This window comes from Triticum aestivum, chromosome 5A (genome assembly GCF_018294505.1).
Source record: "Triticum aestivum cultivar Chinese Spring chromosome 5A, IWGSC CS RefSeq v2.1, whole genome shotgun sequence".
Classification (NCBI taxonomy): Eukaryota; Viridiplantae; Streptophyta; class Magnoliopsida; order Poales; family Poaceae; genus Triticum; species Triticum aestivum.
The window spans coordinates 302,830,530-302,836,353 of NC_057806.1; positions in this window are offsets into that span (position 1 = coordinate 302,830,530).

A 5,824-nucleotide genomic window follows, 5' to 3' on the forward strand; every position below is an offset into this window, starting at 1 on the left:
ACGCCCACGTCCAATCAACCGCCACGCGTCAACCGAGGCCGCAGGCTTTTGGGGCCTGCGGCGCTCCGCGCTTGACCTTTGGCTTTGCCTCGAAGCCAAGCCCGAGCGCACCTTGGGCCCGGGGGCTACTGTCGGTGTTCTGGGAACGGGGGTCCCCAGACTTGCCTGCCTGCGGCACACGGCGTGGCTGAGCTGGTAGGCCCGTATAGCCCATCTTCATCGACAAGGCATTCAAGACCCTCGCGAGGGGCCAAGCCTCGCGAGGTGGACGACGCAAGACCTCCTCAGGAGCGGCCTCGCAAGCCGATCAAGGCAGGGCAAACCTCGCGAGGTTCTCGTGACGTGAGCCACGACGATCGAGACCAGGCAGGCGCCAGCACGCGCAGCGTCCTTGTTTCCTCTTTGGTGCCAAGGGGGCAAGCGTAGGTGCGGAGTACCGAGACATCAAGCAAAGGTTTCCATATCGGTGCAACGAGACCAAGACCAGCAGGACGGCAAGACGGAGGTCACCATGGAGCCCAAGACGGCATCATCACCCGAGCCTTTTGCAGGCGAAGACCGCTTTTGTTAGGATAAGCTGTACTAGTTGTCCCCTTTCAAATTGGCCGTTGTTCGTTCCCTTCCTGCTCAATATTTGGGGAGAGGACCAGGGCCTATATAAGTAGAACTAGCCACCACAGAAGGAAGGGAGTTGATTGAGAGGCATCTCATCCACACAAGTTGGCCAAGAACAAGAACACCTCATCATCAGGAGGCTGTTCTTCCCCTTGTACTGTTCATCGTCAGCCGAAGAGGCAATCCACCACCACCACACTGGAGAAGGGTATTACACCACAACGGTGGCCCGATCCAGTATAAATCTTGTGTCTTTGTGTTGCAAGTTCGTCGAGTTTGTCCGCGGGATCTTAGAGAGTTAGGGCGCGGATCGGTAAGGAGGAAACCTTCGCGCGCACCCCAGTGTTCGAACCTTGAGGGTTTTGCCGGAACCCGTGATCCGACATCTTGGTTCTTTGATCTTTCAAGTTCTTCATAGTGATAAGCAGATATAAATCCCAAGTGACTCAAAGAATAGAGCTATGCTCCCCGGCAACGGTGCCAGAAAATAGTCTTGATAACCCACAAGTATAGGGGATCGCAACAGTTTTCGAGGGTAGAGTATTCAACCTAAATTTCTTGATTCGACACAAGGGGAGCCAAAGAATATTCTCAAGTATTAGCGGCTGAGTTGTCAATTCAACCACACCTGGAAACTTAATATCTACAGCAAAGTGTTTAGTAGCAAAGTAATATGATAGTAGTGGTAACGGTAACAAAAGTAATATTTTTGGGTTTTGTAGTGATTGTAACAATAGCAACGGAAAAGTAAATAAGCGAAGAACAATATATGAAAAGCTCATAGGCAATGGATCGGTGATGGAGAATGATACCGGATGTGATCGATCATGCAACAATTATAACATAGGGTGACACAGAACTAGCTCCAGTTCATCAATGTAATGTAGGCATGTATTCCGAATATAGTCATACGTGCTTATGGAAAAGAACTTGCATGACATATTTTGTCCTACCCTCCCATGGCAGCGGCGTCCTATTGGAAACTAAGGGATATTAAGGCCTCCTTTTAATAGAGTACCGGACCAAAGCATTAACACATAGTGAATACATGAAATCCTCAAATTACGGTCATCACTGGTAATGGTCCCTATTATTGTCACTTCGGGGTTAACGGATCATAACACATAATAGGTGACTACAGACTTGCAAGATAGGATCAAGAACTCACATATATTCATGAAAACATAATAGGTTCAGATCTGAAATCATGGCACTCGGGCCCTATGACAAGCATTAAGCATAGCAAAGTCATAGCAACATCAATCTCAAAACATAGTGGATACTAGGGATCAAACCCTAACAAAACTAACTCGATTACATGATAAATCTCATCCAACCCATCACCGTCCAGCAAGCCTACGATGGAATTACTCACGCACGGCAGTGAGCATCATGAAATTGGTGATGGAGGAAGGTTGATGATGATGATGGCAACGGATTCCCCTCTCTGGAGCCCCGAATGGACTCCGGATCAGCCCTCCCGAGAGAGTTTAGGGCTTGGCGGTGGCTTCGTATCGTAAAACATGATGAATCCTTCTCTCTAATTTTTCTCTCCCCGAACACAAATGTATGGAGTTGGAGTTGAGGTCGGTGGAGCGTCAGGGGGCCCACGAGGCAGGGGCGCGCCTAGGGGGGTAGGCACGCCCCACCCTCATGGACAGGGTGTGGGCCCCCTGATATGGATTCTTCTTCCAGTATTTTTTATATATTCCAAAAATAATCTTTGTTGATTTTCAGGCCATTCCGAGAACTTTTATTTCTGCACAAAAATAACACCATGGCAATTCTACTGAAAACAATGTCAGTCCGTATTAGTTTCATTCAAATCATGCAAGTTAGAGTCCAAAACAAGGGCAAAAGTGTTTGGAAAAGTAGATACGATGGAGACGTATCAAGGCTTTGCGGCGGCGTTCCTCCCCCTGCACGAGGTCCATCCCTCCCATGGCGTCCTGCTGTGTCTCATCAAACGCCAGGACCCGCACGGAGTGATGCCTGACCTCATGAGGGAGAACCGCTTCTGCTCCGTAGACGAGGAAGAACAGGGTCTCGCCTGTTGGCTTGCTGGCGGTGGTGCGGATGGACCACGGCACAGACTGGAGCTTGTCTTGCCAGCCCCTGCCGTAGGCTTCGAGCTTCTTTTGAAGGTCCGGGTCTTGAGGCCTCTCAGGACCTCGGCGTTGGTGCGCTCAGCTTGGCCGTTGGTCCTGGGGTGTTCCACCGAAGCGTAGCAAATCTGCGTTCCAAGGTTAGCACAATAGGTCTTGAAGAGATTGCTAGCGAACTGCGAGCCGTTGTCGGTGATGATGCAGTTAGGGGTCTCGAATTGGCTTATGAGGCCCTTGATGAACTTAACTGCTAACCTGGCTGGGATGGTGCGGACGGCTTCAACCTCTGACCATTTGGTGAACTTGTTGATGGCGGCGTAGAGGTAGCGGTAGCCCCTAGGAGCTCACGGGAACGGACCCAGGATGTCCAGCCCCCAGACCGTGAAGGGCCACGAAAGCGGGACAGTCTGGAGGCCCTGAGCCGGCTGGTGGATTTTCTTGGCATGGAACTGGCACGCCTCGCAGGACCTTACCCGCTCAGTCGCGTCGTTGAGTGTCGTGGGCCAGTAGAACCTGCTGCGGAACGCCTTGCCAACTAGGGTACGCGATGATGAGTGATGCCCACAGTCTCCACCATGTATGTCAGCCAACAGCTCGTTCCCCTGCTCCCTGAAGATGCATCGCAAGGAAACATCACTTGGTCGTTTCCTATACAGCTCACCGTCCTGGATGTAGTGTGCCGTAGCCTGTCGGGCCACATGCTCCGCGTCCTCCTCCTTCTCCAGCAGCGTCCCATGCATTAGATATGCCTTGAATTCCTCGGTCCAGCACCCCTCCTGAGGCTCGAGCGCCAGGAGCAGAGATGCTCCTAAGGTCAGGCCGCAAGCGGGGGCTCCCGAGGCTAGTGGCTGAGGGGGTTCTTCTCGAGGTGATGTAGTCTCAGTGGCCGCAGGGGTCGCCGAAGTCTTGAAGAGTCGCTCTTCGAAGACACCGGGTTCTTGGGGTAGCCGCCTCGACGCCTTCTTGGCGATTTCGTCAGCCTCCTTGTTGGTTGCGCATGGCACATGTTGTAGCTCTAGGCCTAGGAATTGCTTCTCCATCTAGCGCACCTCTGCGAGGTATGCTTCCATGTGCTCGTCCCTTGGTTCGTACACCTTGTTGGAGAAGTTGACGAGGAGTTGTGAGTCACCCTTGATGGTGAGACGCTTCACCCCCAAGCCTATGGCGGCCTTGAGGCCAGCGATCAACCCCTCGTACTCTGCGATGTTGTTGGAGACCTTCCCACCCCGCTAGAAGCAGAGTTGCATGGCATAATATAGCTTGTCTTGGGTGGGCGAGATGAGCATAGCGCCAGCCCCTGCGCCTTGTCGTGCGAAAGCGCCATCAAAGTACATGACCCAGCCATCCTGTGCTTTATCTCCCGGCGAGAGGGATCGGCTCTCGCCCGCTTCGGGCTCAGGAGCGTCAGTCCATTCTGCAACGAAGTCGGCAAGCGCAACTCTCTTGATAACCCTGGTCATGTTGAATTCCAACTAAAATGCTTGTAGTTTAATGTTCCACTCTGTGACTCTCCCTACGGCATTGGGGCTCCGGAGCACCCTCTCCAGGGGGTAGGCTGAGACGACCTTAATTGGGTGGCCTTGGAAATAGTGGTGTAACTTGCGTGAGGCCACTAGGAGCGCAAGTAAGAGCTTCTGTGGCATGGGGTACTATGCTCTCGCGTCCCGTAAAACGGTGCTGACAAGTATACTGGGTGCTCGACAAGAGCGGGAGTGTCAATGGAGCCTGTATCCTCAGGAGATTGTGGTGCCTCCTCAGGTGGGGGGACCTCAGGAGCCTGGTCGCCCATCTGGGCCTCTGCGGGCCCTTGAACACCGTCTTGTGGGGTGTGATCGTCTGTGGGCATAGTCTTGGCCTTAGCGGCGTCGTCTTGTGACTGCACCATTCCAGCTGAGGGTGCGGTATTGTGATGCGGGTCCTTGGCCCGGCGCTCCTCCCGAATCGCCACCAATGCCACGCTGGCGAAGTGAGGCGTAGAGGCCAAATAGAGCACCAGAGGCTCGAGGGGGCGAGGTGCCACCATCACTGGTGGGCTAGTTAGGTATCTCTTGAGGTCTTGAAACGCCAGATTTGCCTTTGGGGTCCATTCGAACGGGCCTTTCTTTTTCATCAGCTTGAAAAACGGCAAAGCGCGCTCCCCCAGCTTGGAGATGAAGCGCCCCAGCGAGGTCACACAGCCTGCAAGTTTCTGTATTTCCTTAAGGGTTTGTGGTGGGCTCATGTCTTCTATTGCCTTGACCTTCTCGGGGTTAGCCTCGATCCCTCTGTGAGAAACGAGGAAACCCAATAGCTTGCTGGAGGGGACACCTAACACGCACTTCTCCGGGTTGAGCCACAAATCCACCTGGCGCGGGCTAGCGAAGGTCTCCTCCAGGTCCTGAATCAGAGTTCTCACCTCCCAAGATTTAACCACGATGTCATCGATGTAGGCTTCTGCATTTCTGCCGAGCTGCTGACCAGGGCGATGTGCATCAGTCGTTGGAAGGTCGCCCCAGCGTTGCGCAGTCCGAACGGCATGCAGGTGTAGCAGTACACCCCGCACGGGGTCAGGAAGGCGGTCTTCTCCACATCCTCCACTGCCATCTTGATCTGGTGGTAGCCCGAGAACGCGTCCAGGAAGCACAGCAGGTCGCACTCGGCAGTGGAGTCGACGATCTGGTCGATACACAGAAGCAGGAAGGGGTATTGGAGACATGCTTTGTTGAGGTTGGTGAAATCGACGCACATGCATTCCATCCCGCCTTTCTTTGGCACGACGATGGGGTTCGCCAGCCACTCCGCATACCGGACCTCGCAAATGACACCTGCCGCCTCCAGCTTGCGAGATTCCTGGACGATGAAGGATTGCTTCTATGTGGACTGTCGCCGCGCCTTCTGCTTCACAGGGTGCACATTGGGGCACACCCTCAAGTGATGCTTGATTGCCCCCCTTGGGACCCCTACCAGCTGCTTGGGCTCCCAGGCGAATACCTTCTTGTTCACGTGCAAGAACTTCACTAATGCCTCCTCTTGACCCGGGTCGAGGCCAGCGCCTATGGTGAAGGTGGCTCCCAAGGATCAACCTTCCTCGACCGACACTTGATTCGTTTCGGCCCGGTCTTGAG